Source organism: Coenobita brevimanus, chromosome 18, assembly GCF_032717465.1.
Source record: "Coenobita brevimanus isolate Jiangsu-jjx chromosome 18, ASM3271746v2, whole genome shotgun sequence".
In the NCBI taxonomy this organism is placed as follows: domain Eukaryota; kingdom Metazoa; phylum Arthropoda; class Malacostraca; order Decapoda; family Coenobitidae; genus Coenobita; species Coenobita brevimanus.
Window position 1 is genome coordinate 22,748,993 of NC_136971.1, and position 13,635 is coordinate 22,762,627.

A 13,635-nucleotide genomic window follows, 5' to 3' on the forward strand; every position below is an offset into this window, starting at 1 on the left:
CCCATACAATCCTTGTACCCACTGTTCCATACTCTCTTATATTCTCCTTCCACTTCTTGCTTATCATCAGACATACTCCCTCTCTTGCCCTCTCATTTTCACTGACTCCCGCACATATACCTAAACTATATTCCCATTCTCTCACCCTTTCACCTTACCATTTAGTTTCAGTCAATCCACATATATCCACTTTTGCATCCTCAGGCACCTGAACAATCTCTCTCTCTTTCACTTCATCATTCACTCCTCTCACATTCAACGTTCCCACCCTAAGAATGTCCTTCGTCCGTTTCTTAGTCGTCAACGTATGGTCCGTCCGGGTCCGAGGCGCTTTGTTCGCTTTTTTAGTTAGTTCTTTTTACGGGGTGGGGCACTAACCCACCACCAACCCTTTTAGTCGCCTCGTACGACAAGCAGGGATACTGGGGGAGTATTCTTGAAACCCCCCTACCCCCAGGGTGATTTATTTAGGTTAGGTTGATCTAGGATTACGTTAGGTTAAGGTTAGGTTAGGTTTAGTTAGGTTTGGTTAATTTAGGCTTGATAGAGAATGGAACGGTAACTTCCAGCATAAAGTCACTCCGTGCATATGGCACCAGACTGAGAGAACAAAGGATTAAACATTGGTGGAGAAAAGCTAAAACATTTAAGATTTGCAGATGACATTGTTCTAATCTCAGAAACAGTAGAGACATTGCAAGAAATGCTAAATGACCTGAACAGAGATAGCTTCAAAGAAGGGCTATAGATGAACCGCAGCAAAACTAATGCTGTTTAATCCACATACACCAAAGAGCGTCATCAGAATAAGTGAAGAAATTCTTGAAGAAGTCGAGGGGTACAATTACTTGGGACAAATACTAAAATTAACGAAAAACCATAATTGTGATATAAAAAGACCCATTACAATTGGATGGAAAGCTTCTGGTAAACATAGAGACATTATGAAAAGTAGCTTGCCGTATGTATGAAACGAAAAGTATCATATATAATGAATATATAATCCTGGCTATGACGTACTGTGGTGAGACCTGGAAATTAACAAAACTGATGTAAAATAAACTAATCCATTCTCAAGAAGCAATGGAAAGGTCTATGTTAGGAGTATCTTTAAGAGACAAGAAAAAATCAAGTTGGATGAGACAGCAAACTAAAGTCAGAGATATTATAGAAGTTTTAAAAGAACAGAAATGGTGGTGGGCAGGCCGTGTAGCTAGAATAAGGGATAACTGATGGAGAAAAAGGCTGACTGACTGGACACCAAGAGATTGTATGCGTAGCAAAAAATGTTCAGAAAGGAGGTGGAGAGATGATACAGAGAAATTTGCAGGAAAAATGTGGCAGAGATTGGCTCAGTCAAAGAATTCGTGGAGAAGGCTGGGGGTGGCCTTTGTTCAGCAATGGACGTGTAATAGAGATACACTAGATATTGATATAGATGCAGATACAGATATAGACAGATAGACATACCGGTATACAGATAAATAGATATGTAAAGATAAGCACCAATATAAATTTTAATTCAAATATTGGAGAACAGAGGATGGAGGGTGGAAGACTGACGAAGAGAGTGTATGTGAGTGAGGTGGAGGGGGGTAGAGGGAGGGGGAGGCCGAGGATGAGATGGAGGGATGGGGTGGAGAGGTATATGAGAGAGGGGGGTGTGAGTTGGGAGCAGGGGAGTGAAATGGCGGGGGACAGGGCGACTTGGAGGCGATGTGTTTGTGGCCACCCCAAACGGGATTGAGGCGTCTGGCAATAGATAGATAGATAGAAGAATTCCATGTTTCAAGGGTTATTATGGAGTCACTGTTTCAAGATGCAATGTATTTTGCTGAGGTTGAAAACGTATAAACAAATGGTCAATCGGTTTTTACAAGATTTCTACCAGTTCATATAAAAACCATGGGTCTCTGAACAAACTCATCACAGCTATTCCAACCAAGGCAACTCTTTTGATTCTGACGGGAAATATTAACCTGACAACTGAGGCATTCGTTTTCCTGGTCTACCTCCCTCCCATGCCCAAAAATACCGTGAAAAAAAAATCTCAAATTATTTTTGCTGGTATGAAACTAAAGAGTGCATGGAAAAATATAGGAAAAACAAATGAGCTTATTATTTACCTTAGTTCAGCCATAGAGAAGTAATGAGGACATTTCTTGTTTACCCTCCCCTTGCCCCCCCCCCGGGGAAAAAAAGGGAAAATTTTTTCAAATAAATAATTTTTGCTAGTATGAAATGAAAGAGTGTATGGAAAAGTATTAAAAAAAAATATATATGAGTTCCTTATTTACCTTAGGTTAGCCGTGGTGAAGTAATGAGGACATATGGAAGAAATGTGTAAAGTGCCCGTTAAAAAAAAAAAAAATGCTCACATGATAAGTACAGCACAGCTACAAGTTTTTCATCATACGATGTACGTCACAGCCATCGGGTTGAGTACAAAAAGAATGAATGGCCAAGAATGCACGCAACTGGAGATCATTAAGACGGAAATGAAAATATTTTGAAGACATTGAAGACAATTATTTGTTTTTACATTAAACAGAGTTTACACCATGTAGAAACCATGATATAATGCATGTTCATGATATAATCCTTACAAATGAGAATATTGTGTTTAAGAATAATGATATTTGAAGTCCACTCGGAAGAAAGAGACCATGCTAGATATTAGTTTTGCTTCTAGTGTGAAATTATAGTCGAAATTTAGCAATGAAATGCAGCTTTATAATAAGGCCATATATGGGGTTATAAGAAAGTTTAAATACTAGTTGAGAGGAAGCTTCTCCACACTGCTGATACATGGTTCGACAGCAATGGAATTTATTGTTAGATATGTCTGAGAATGCTAAGGAAAAGTTTGCAGGTATATCGACTAAGAGCAGTACAGGAATAGGAACGAGAAAAATAATACGTCACATCTTTAAACAAAGGAACTGCAGAAACTGTAGAGGAAGGATGAGTTATACAAAGAATGGAAAATAACAGGTAATGTGAAAGATAGAATGTGCTATAATACCGCAAGAAACCACAACAGGAGTTTAGCATGAAGATAAAGTTCATGAGAAACAAACTGCAAAAAATGCAGGCAACAATGCTAAGAAAATATGTAGTTAAATCAAACGTAAGGCAAAGACAAAAACTAACACTGGAGAGTTGGGTAACACGGTAAGCCACAGCTCAGTGAGAGCCAAGACCTACAAAGGAGAGGCGGTTACATCATCAGACTTTTTCTCGAACCATTCAGTTGATAGTATTATCTCAACCTGCGAAATTACAAAGACATAACACAGAAGAAAGGGTACGTGCTATGTAGCTATTTATCTGAGATTCACCAGGCTCAGACCGGCTGTATCCTCAAACACTCACACAATTATCCTCAGCCATAGCACAACCTCTCACGCTGATCATCAGGACATTAGTGAGAACAGTACCATTACTTAATCGCTGGAAACAAAAGTCTCAGCAATCTTTTAAAAATGAGCTTAAATTTTCCAACAAATTACTGACCAGTAAGATTTAGAGGCATTACCTGAAAAAAAAAAAAAGAATAATGAGGAAGCAATACTCAGTCATATCCAGGAGAACAGATTAATATGTAATCGATGATACGACTTCATATAACACTGATCTACAACTCTGCTGCCACTGAGAATGATTGGCACATGGGCTGACTAGAACACCGAATGAAGAAGTCGTTCTTGATGTGTTAAATACGGACTTTTTAAAAGCCTTTGATAGGGTTCCTTTTAAACATCTCTCGTAAAGGATTACAAGCTTTGGCATAAAAAAAGACTTATTGCAATGGACTGAATCAGTTTGTCAGACAGAAAACAGGGTTCATGTAAATGGAGTATACTGCACTATGAAAAGAAACCAGTTATCAGTAGGATACCACAAGGTAGCGTGCTGGGGTCATTACTCTTCATCCTGTACAGTACATAAATGACTAAACAGGAGTAGTTTCCTGGACTATTCACCTACTTGCAAATGATACCGACACATTTATAAAAATATAAGGCACAAGAAAATCGTTCACATCTTTAGTCTGACCTTAATGCTTTTCCAAGATGGCCTAATAATGGGTGTTGATATTACCTCCAGACAGGTGCAAAGTGATATCGGTAGCAACACCTGATAACCCAAGACCAGAAATGAAGCGGAATGACAGAGATTAGTCACAGCCGGTCCAACCACAAGGCCTCTGCCTTGCCCGGCAGTATATTTCCGTTCTGTATGGGTACTCCTCTCACTTCCAAGAACCCTCAGCAGGGAACGACGCTTGCCCGTCGTTTCAAAACTAACCAGAGGTTTTTTCTCGAAAATATGCTTAATTGTTTCCCAGGCAATTAACCTACTTTAACTTGACCTAACCTACCCCACTAGGGCTGCTTGGCTGAGGTGGCTGGCTGTGGTATTGCGATGAATACCCATATTGAACGCAAACATGCTGCCCGGCATAATTATTCAATTAAATTCCTACAGATGAGGCAGCCTTTAGGTGTGACAATAATAATTTTCACAAAAGGTCTGCATGTCTTGCAAGCTTAAAATGCAAGTAATACAAGGGGGTAGGGTAGACAACACCACTATATTCGCTTAGGAATCAGATGCCTTAGCATTGACACTGTGATCAGTCATCATCAGTCAGAGAAGTTAATTCAGATTAGTGTTTTGGGGTGAGTAGCCTATTGAGAAAACTGTCATATTCAGTGACCAGACTGCAGAAGAAAAAACAGCAAACGAGGTTGCAGGGACCCTGAGACTATTATTTGAGCACATGGACTGTGAGATATTCACTTTAATGTTTACATCACTGACCAGGCCACAACTGTAGTACGGAAATGCAGTTTGACATTCATAATGATATAGAAGCAATTGAAAAATTTGTCGAGAAGGCTACCAGGATAATTTCTCAGCATGAGAGGCCTGAGGTAGCTTGCGAGGAAACACTAAAGAAGTTAAACAAGCCGACACTTCAATAAAGAAGAATGCATGGGTATACAACTGAGACATATTCATGCCGTGTAATACACAGAAATGACCTAGATGATTGGCGTGAAAATACTGGCGAGGCAAGAGGAAACCCACTGAGGAACATCATTTCTCAAGATTGAATCTCCGAACGAAATCATTTACACTCCTAGTATCATTGATATGAAGTAATTGCACTGAAAGTGTGATTACAGCTTCAACCATCCAAATCTTTGAATCAAAGCTTGATAAGCAGTGGAGTATGGAAGAAGTAAAAGTCAACTACAGAAAAACTCTCACCAACTTGTGTGAATCACTTAACCAGTTTGGAGTCAAAAGTAGTCTGGCAAAAAATGACCTCCCCAGAAACTAATGCAAGTAATGAAACTTTTAAGCATATCTAAGCATGAACCAGTGCATAACCACGACATCTCAGGAGCATTTCATTTATTTAGTGCTGCAATGAAAAAAAAAAAAATTAGCTCGTTAGTTTCTTCATTATTTCAAATATAACTGCCGTATATTAGTGCTGTGTTAGCGATATTTTGTACTGTCACTATCTGCGTTTCGGAAAGTTTACAATAGCTCTTCCTGGGCCGTCATGACCAGTGGACATTGTTCTGCTGGGTCCCAGCCCATGTCGAACTGCAAAGGGAATGAATGTGCAGATTAGGTAGGAAAAACAGTGTCAACCCTTGCTACCTCAGTTAGACATACTCCTTTCAGGGATTACCTCCCTGAGAATGAATAAAGTGAATGAAGCTGACTGCACCTTACTGGCTCTGAAGACTCTGGGTTGAATTGACTGGGATCGAAAACGAAGAGGGTTTTTCAGAGGATTGCCGAAATACGATGCCTGCACAGATTCTGTCTGTAGATGCTGACTTTGACCTTACTGTGGGATATATTGAATCACACAAATACCTGTTAAATTGAAAGTCATTAATGCTATTAAAAAGAAGAGATTGAAAGAGCAATGGAAGAAAAAAGAAAGTAGTGCCTACACTGGAGGCAAGAAAGCGATCAAAACAAAAGATGATGGCAATACACTGAAGGTAATAAACACCTGAAGAACCTGTCAAGTGTGTGTGTGTGTGTGTGTGAGAGAGAGAGGGGGAGGGGGCAAATGATTTTGGAAGAAAAACAATTGCCAGGTTTTCTGAGAGTGGAGAGCCGTTATCGCATGAGGTGGTGGCAAGGTATTCGGAATGGAGATGAAGAGGTGCGCATGAATGTGAGAAAACATTAACATATAGAAGTGAAGTAATGAACAGTTGGAAAGACCGTTTCAAAAGGCTGGTAAATGGGAATGATGAGAGAAGAATGGTATTCTAATAACTGGGTTTGGCGCTGTGCAAAGGAATATCGTGAATACTGAAAACGTGACACTGACAGATGCGAATAATGCTCTGGGATAGGGAAAAATAGGAATACATGTGGTGAGGATATACGAAATATGCAGAGATGATCATGGGAAGTGGAGAGAGTGGACTGAAATGTGTATTGGAAAAATGTAAGCTGGACCTGTACTGGTAAAGATGAACGCTGGGATTATGTCCTTGTGCAAAAATAACTGCCACTGACGTGAGTGCAAAAACTTCTGTGCTTGAAGTCGGTTGAGTGTTGCACTCACGCACACGCACACACACACACACACACACACACACGCACACACACACACACACACACACACACACACACACACACACACACACACACACACACACACAAGCACGAGCACGCGCGTGCGCCATCATCATCATCATCAACCTGACAGTCCACTTCTGGACAAAGGCCTATCCCATCTTAGCCATTCTGACCTATGGTTTGTTAGTGCATTCCATCCAATCCCAGCGAATCTCAGAATCTCATCTTGCTCTCTCGTCCTCAGGCAACCCCTCTGGACATGGCCAGTACGAAGGGTGAACAGACACCCTGCAGGACTAAAAAAAGAAAACCGGTTAAATGGCGGATTTCTTTTTTTTTTATGCAAGAAAGAAGGAACCAAAGGCCAGGAGCACATAAACCGCTCCTTCCAAAAAACAAAACAAAAGCAAGACAAAAGAGAGCCAAATTCATTTAGAGATGCCTGGACACACGACGTTTGAAAGAGTGGAGATCATTGGAAACAGGAAATACAGACAGAGGAAGACAGTTCCAGAGTTGACCTGTTGCATTAATGAGTGGTTGGGGGTAACGGTTAACTCTTGCATTAGGGAATTCGACAGATAAGGGATGAGAGTATGTTGCTAGACGGATGCTGCGCTCCCGACATAGAGGTGGAGGGATGCAAGCAGATATTTCAGAGACGCAGTGACCATTGAAGTAGTGATTGAAGAGATAAAGATGCAATAGTGCGGCGATGAGACAGAGGTTGAAGGGAGCCAATAAGAGGAGGAGAGTTAACGAGAAGAAAAGCCTCTGACTCCACCCTGTTCAGAACTGTATGTGGGGGGCTTTACCACACTTGGGAGTTGTACTTTACACAGCGACGAATAAAACCCGTGTATAAAGTCAACAACTGTGCAGGGGAAAAGAAGGAACGGAGTCAGCTTAGCACACCTTAATCTCTTGGAAGCAGATTTTACAAGAGATGTAATATGATCTATCCAATGTAAAGCCCGAAAGAATGAAACCCCAAGTATGTATAAGGTAGATGCAGGATCAAGCTGGATATTATGAAACATTAGTGGGTACTCCTGGGGAAGATTTTGTCGGGTTCATAGATGCAAGAACTGAGTCTTTGATGCATTAAAAACAACAAGATTGTTTTTAAGCCACCCAGAGATACGAACCAAGTCAGACATTAGGTGTGCCAAAGCCTCGTCCCTTGTTTGTTGAAGTAACTGCTAAGATGTACTTTGCGAGAACCGAATGGAAAGGTGAAGGGTGGAATCATCAGCGTATGGGTGGATAGGGTTAGATGTATAGCTTAGAAGGTCATTGATGAACAAAAGGAAGAGAGTTGGTGATCGGACAGAGCCCTGAGGAACACCACTGTTGAAAGATCTAGAAGAAAAATGATGGCAGTCTACAACAGCGGCTATAGAACGATCAGAAAGGAAGCTATAGATGAAGGCACAGATAGAAAGATAGAATCCATAAGAGGGCAGTTTGGAAATTAAAGATTTATGCCAGACTCGATAGAAACCCATTGAGATGTCAAGTGCAATGGGAAAGCTTTCGCCAAAGTCCCGAAAGTAGGATGACCAGGAGTCTGAAAGGTACAGTAGGTGAGAAGATCGCCAGTGGAGCGTCCCTGATGGAACACATACTGACGATCAGAAAGAAGGTTATGATAGGAAAGATGCTTTATAATTTTTCTGTTAAGAATAGATTCGAAAGCTTTTGAGACACAGGATGTTAAAGCATTTTGCCGATAGTTACAAGGCTGGGAATGGTCACTCTTCTTTGGGACTGGCTGAATGAGAGCAAACTTCCTGCAAGAAGGAAAGGTACATGTTGATAGACAAAGGAGAAAGATTTTTCCTAGGCAGGGTCTAAGCACAGAAGCACAGTTCTTGAGGCCAACAGGAGAGACTCCATCAGCCTCATATGCCTAGTTATTACTAAGGCCAGTGATGACAGAAAATAAACCAGCTGAAGAAATATTAATGTCAGCCAGGAGGAAGTCAGAGGGGGGAAGTAATGGAGGAATAACACCTGAATCGTCTAGGGTGGAATTGGAGGAGAAAGTCTGAGTAAAGAGATCTGGTTTATCACTAGAAATACCTATAGATTCACCAGGGTAGAAAAGAGGAGGGAAGGATGATGAGGTGAATTTGTTAGAAAGGTTTTTGGCAAGGTGCCAGATATCACGAATTGGCTCGAGCGTGTTTATAAGTTCGTAACATTTTATTCAGAGTGAAAACCGCGAATTCTAGTGGAATTCTCATTGTGTATCGCTCAGTTTAACCGTCCACGTATTCACTCGATTGGGACGGTTTTCGGAACAGTTTTCACTGTTTCATAAGTGATCGTCCTTGTGCTCGACATTAGCACCTTCACTGAGTGATTTATTGTAAGTGTGTATCGCTCACTTTATTTTCGTTGACCGTTGAACCAAGCATGGCCATCTCTTGCCCCCTTTCATAATTCGAAGTCAGTCAGGATTAGAGCGTCGTGAGAGCAGGTTCGTTGGCCCAGCATCGAGCAGCGCCACCGTTGTACAGCAAGTTCCTGAATCAGCAAGAGGATTAGCGTGTGCAGCGTCCGACGCCCAGTTTCCGCTTAGCCCTCACTACTGACCAGTATTTGTTTTCGTTTTTCCTAGGTTTAAGTTTAGCTTTTGAGTGAGCGAGTGAGTGTACTCTCCTTGTTATTTTGAATTCATTTTGAGACTCATGTAATGTAAATTTATTTCATTGTAATTAATATATTTACAGTTCTTTTCCTTTGAACTTAATGTATAGTTAAACTCGTGTTTTATTTCTCCTCATTAACCTTATTCTAGTTGCCGCTCCTAGTTTGCATAAACGCTTTGCATTATTCATAACTGGTACTTAGGCCAGTCCTTTTGTATTAAGCTTAAATCCGTTGTGCCAACCAGGAGTTAATGCACCGGCGAGAACCTGTTTATTACTATTAGTATTAGTTATTGATTGTCAGGGGTGGAGTCACTTTCTCCAGAGGCTAACAGTATTACAAACAGCACTCGTGAGTAATTAGTCTCTGCTGTGTACCGTTGAGAAACTTTATAAATTCACGTCCTTAGAGAACTGGCGAAGTAAGCCAGAATAAAGTAAACTTACTGCTTGATTTCACAAGTCAATTCATTGTCCATATTTACAAGCAACATTTTAAAGTATTCTTTAATATATAAATTCTCAAAAACCCCGTGACATCTGACTACCTCATTCCAGGATATTAACTCCTAGCTCTAAAGTTATTAACGAGATAATACTCACTCACTTATATTTAGGTATTTATCACTAAAGTCTATAGGCACTATCTTACTGGTGATTAATGATTCATTTCTATTAATTTTATATAATAGTTTCCACAGTCAGTTATTTTTTTAATTTTTTCTTTACCAGTTTAACTAGATAAAACTGGTCACCAAAAACCTGTGCCTATATTCTTTACTCTTGATTACTGGCATTTCTCTGCAAAATAGCACTCAGTACTTAGTCTTTAGTTCACTCAGATTGAGTTAGCATCATGTCTACGAACGTCTATGTACAGGAAGCTAAAGATATGGGGCTTAACGACCCCAAAGAAGTTGAAGAGTATGTACTCTCTCGGTTTAGTTACGAGCAGCAATATGAGAATGATGCTCGCGAAGAGCGTAGAATTCAACGTGAACATGAACGAGAACAACGCGAATACGAGCAAAAACAACGTGAGTACGAGTAAGAACAACGCGAGTACGAGCGAGAACAACGCGAGTACGAGCGAGAACGACGCGAGTACGAGAGAGAACAATGCGAGTATGAGCGAGAACAACGCGAGTATGAGCGAGAACAACGCGAGTACGAGCGAGAACAAAGCGAGAGAGAACGTGAATAGGGGCAAGAACACCGAGAGAGAGAGCAAGAACACGAACGTGCCGAGCATGAGGCATGTGAAAAACATGAACTTGAGATGCTGAGGCTCAAGCGAGACTCCTTGGCTTCAGACACATCTGGTGCAGCTAACCCAAGCTCCACGAGCATTCTCCCTGCACACGTTTTGACGACCCCACACATCAAGCTTCCTCCATACAAGGATGGCAAGCGAATCGAGCCATTCATAGCTCGTTTTGAAGACATGGCTCAGTTGTACCAGCCGGATGATGCAGTTAAGCGGCTCCGGTTCCTTAGCTTGTTTGAGGGCCCTGCTCTCAATATTCTCCACAGAATTCTTGGAGACAATCTCACATATGAGATGATGAAGGCCGCACTTGTCAAAGCGTATGGTCTCACAGCTGACGATGCTAAGAGTCAGAGCATGAGGGCACATTTACAAGAAAAAGAGACTGCTGTTCAGTTTCTTGATCGGCTTACTGCTTACCTAAATGAGTGGGTGGAGAAAGATGACACTTCTTCCACACGAGAGGGGATAACTGAGCTTATGCTGCGCATGCAGCTAGAAAAGTCATGGCCTGCTGAACTTATGGCTCAGCTTAAAATCTGCCAGGTAAGGGATGCCAGCCAAATGGTGAACAAGGCTGATGCGTTCTTCATTGCATGCAGGTATCAATCTCGTAAGCAGCACACCTGGAACAGGAAAGCTGACAAATCTGGGAAACCGTCTCAGACTGAATCCCAGCAACAAGGCCGTTCCCAGAATAATGGCCAAGGTCCAAAACAGCAGAAGCAGGACCAGGGGCAAAACACTCAGAAACCTGAGTGGAAGCGGTACAATAAGTACCATAACCAGCAGCAGTATCAGCCACGCAACCGACCGTCGGGACTGTCCTTTTCAGCACCAGTCCCTCGGAGGCAGGAGGCGAACGCAGCCTTCATTCCTCAGCAGCAGCACGGTGGTGTTGTCCCTAGTAGTACGGGTACTTCCCCGCAGTTCACTAGTTCCCCAGCAACAGTGAACACTCTGCCACGGGAGGTCAATGCTCCATCTCCCCAGACAGTGAGTATGACCCCTCAGGCATCAAATTCTCAGGGCGCCATGTTTGCCGCATCATTCAGCAGCCTCATAAGTGGCTGGTTGCACCCTCCACAGGCCCTTCCACAGGTGACAGTGACTTCCTTGTTCAGCCAGGGTTTGTGAGAGGCATTTCTGTGAAGGTCCTGAGAGACAGTGGTTCCTCAGGTTGCTCTGTCAGGCAAAGTCTAGTTCAGCCTGAGGACTACACAGGTCGACAGATCCAAGCTAACCTTATTGATGGATCGGTGAGATTGTTCCCTGAGGCACGTACCCAGGTGGCATCTCCATTTTACACTGGTATGACACTTGCAGTTGTCATGCCAGAACCTTTATTTGACCTAATAATAGGCAATATTCAAGGTGCCAAGTATGGTTGCACCACAGATGACGCTATTCAGACTTCAGCTGCAGTAACACGAGCCATGGCTGAGGCTCCAAATTGTGTCACCCCAGTGACCATTGCATCGCCGCAAGATCTGATGTGTAGCCAAGTTGTTGTTCAAGAACAACATTCTGACCTGACACTTGCTGCCGTGCGGAAGAAACAAAAGGGTAGAGTGATAAAGTATTCACAGGGAGGTCAAACCAAGTTCCTTCGTAAACAAGGACGGCTGTACCGTGAGTCATGAACACCCCAGGGCGAGGTTCGACTGCAGTTTGTCGTTCCCGCTAAGTATCGCCTAGCAGTTTTAGAATGGGGTCATTGTTCAGCCTCAGGAGGTCACATGGGCAAAAGGAAAACCCAGGGCCGTATCCGTGCTAACTTTTTCTGGCCAGGGATTGGATGAGAAATAGATAGTTTTCTGGGTTCCTGCAAAAGTGTGTCCACATACCACCAACCAGGGACACGTCGTTCCTGCGCTGTTTGAACCCACACCCATAATCTCTGAAGCAGTTGAAAGAGAGGGCAGTGGTAATGTGGGTGCAGACCTGATGTCTCGCCCATTGTCCCCACAGGACACATCATGTCCAGGGCCTGTACATACATATGTACCATAGGTTAAGGGGGAAATTCGAGAACTCCAAAGGAACAATCCGAGGCTGTGTTTGAATTACCTTGTGGAACATCTCGAGCTGTGGGCCTCTCTGAGGATTCTCAGAGAATGCACATTATCCACATGAGTGTTCACACCCACGGTGGGTGTTAAAATGTGACCTGCCCGAGATTGCGTAGGGATTCTCAGCTTCCTGTCATTAATCGTAAGTGTAGAGTTAGGTTAACCAGTAAACCGCCTGTTCTGAGAGATTTGGGCAATTCAAGAACTGGCACGAATCCTGGTTAATAATGCTAGGTTAACCAGTAAACTACAAGGGTCCTGAGAGATTGTGAATCCAAAGACTACTTTCCTGGTTAATAATAAACATAAGTACTGATTGCTAAGCAGAGAGAGAGAGAAATGACACTTGATGCTCCACCTTGATTCCTTTCGCAGGTGCGGCTGGCGGGTGCAGCATTGCCGTGCAGATCAGCTGATTGTCCTGCCGCATGCTGCCGCCTCTCCTCTTCTGCCTTGTTGTCTCTTTACTATTAATTTGTATTATATCATTTTACACATAGGCACAGTTACACCACAACTGTCACACTTACACCGTGTATTACATACACCACGCTACATAACAATTAGTTGTTAATGTAAATGTAGCAAACTTTTCACTCAGTTTGACCTGAGTACATGATTTTTCACTGTTGTCTCAGAGTTTTCTCCTCAGGCTTGCTTATATTAACGTAAATAAGAGGTTTTTATGCTCAAAGGCGACTGTGATTTCTTCTGTAGCAGGGTAGTACACACACCACAGTGTGAATCTTGTGTGACTGAGTTAGGATTTATATGTATGTATATCAATTTTTTTTTATTTCTGAAGAAAAAAAAAAATTATTTTTATGGGGCATAATGTCACGAATTGGCGCGAGCATGTTTATAAGTTCATAACATATTATTCAGAGTGAAAACCACGAATTCTAGTGGAATTCTCATTGTGTATCGCTCAGTTTAACCATCCACGTATTCACTCGATTGGGACGGTTTTCGGAACAGTTTTCACTGTTTCATAAGTGATCGTCCTTGCGCG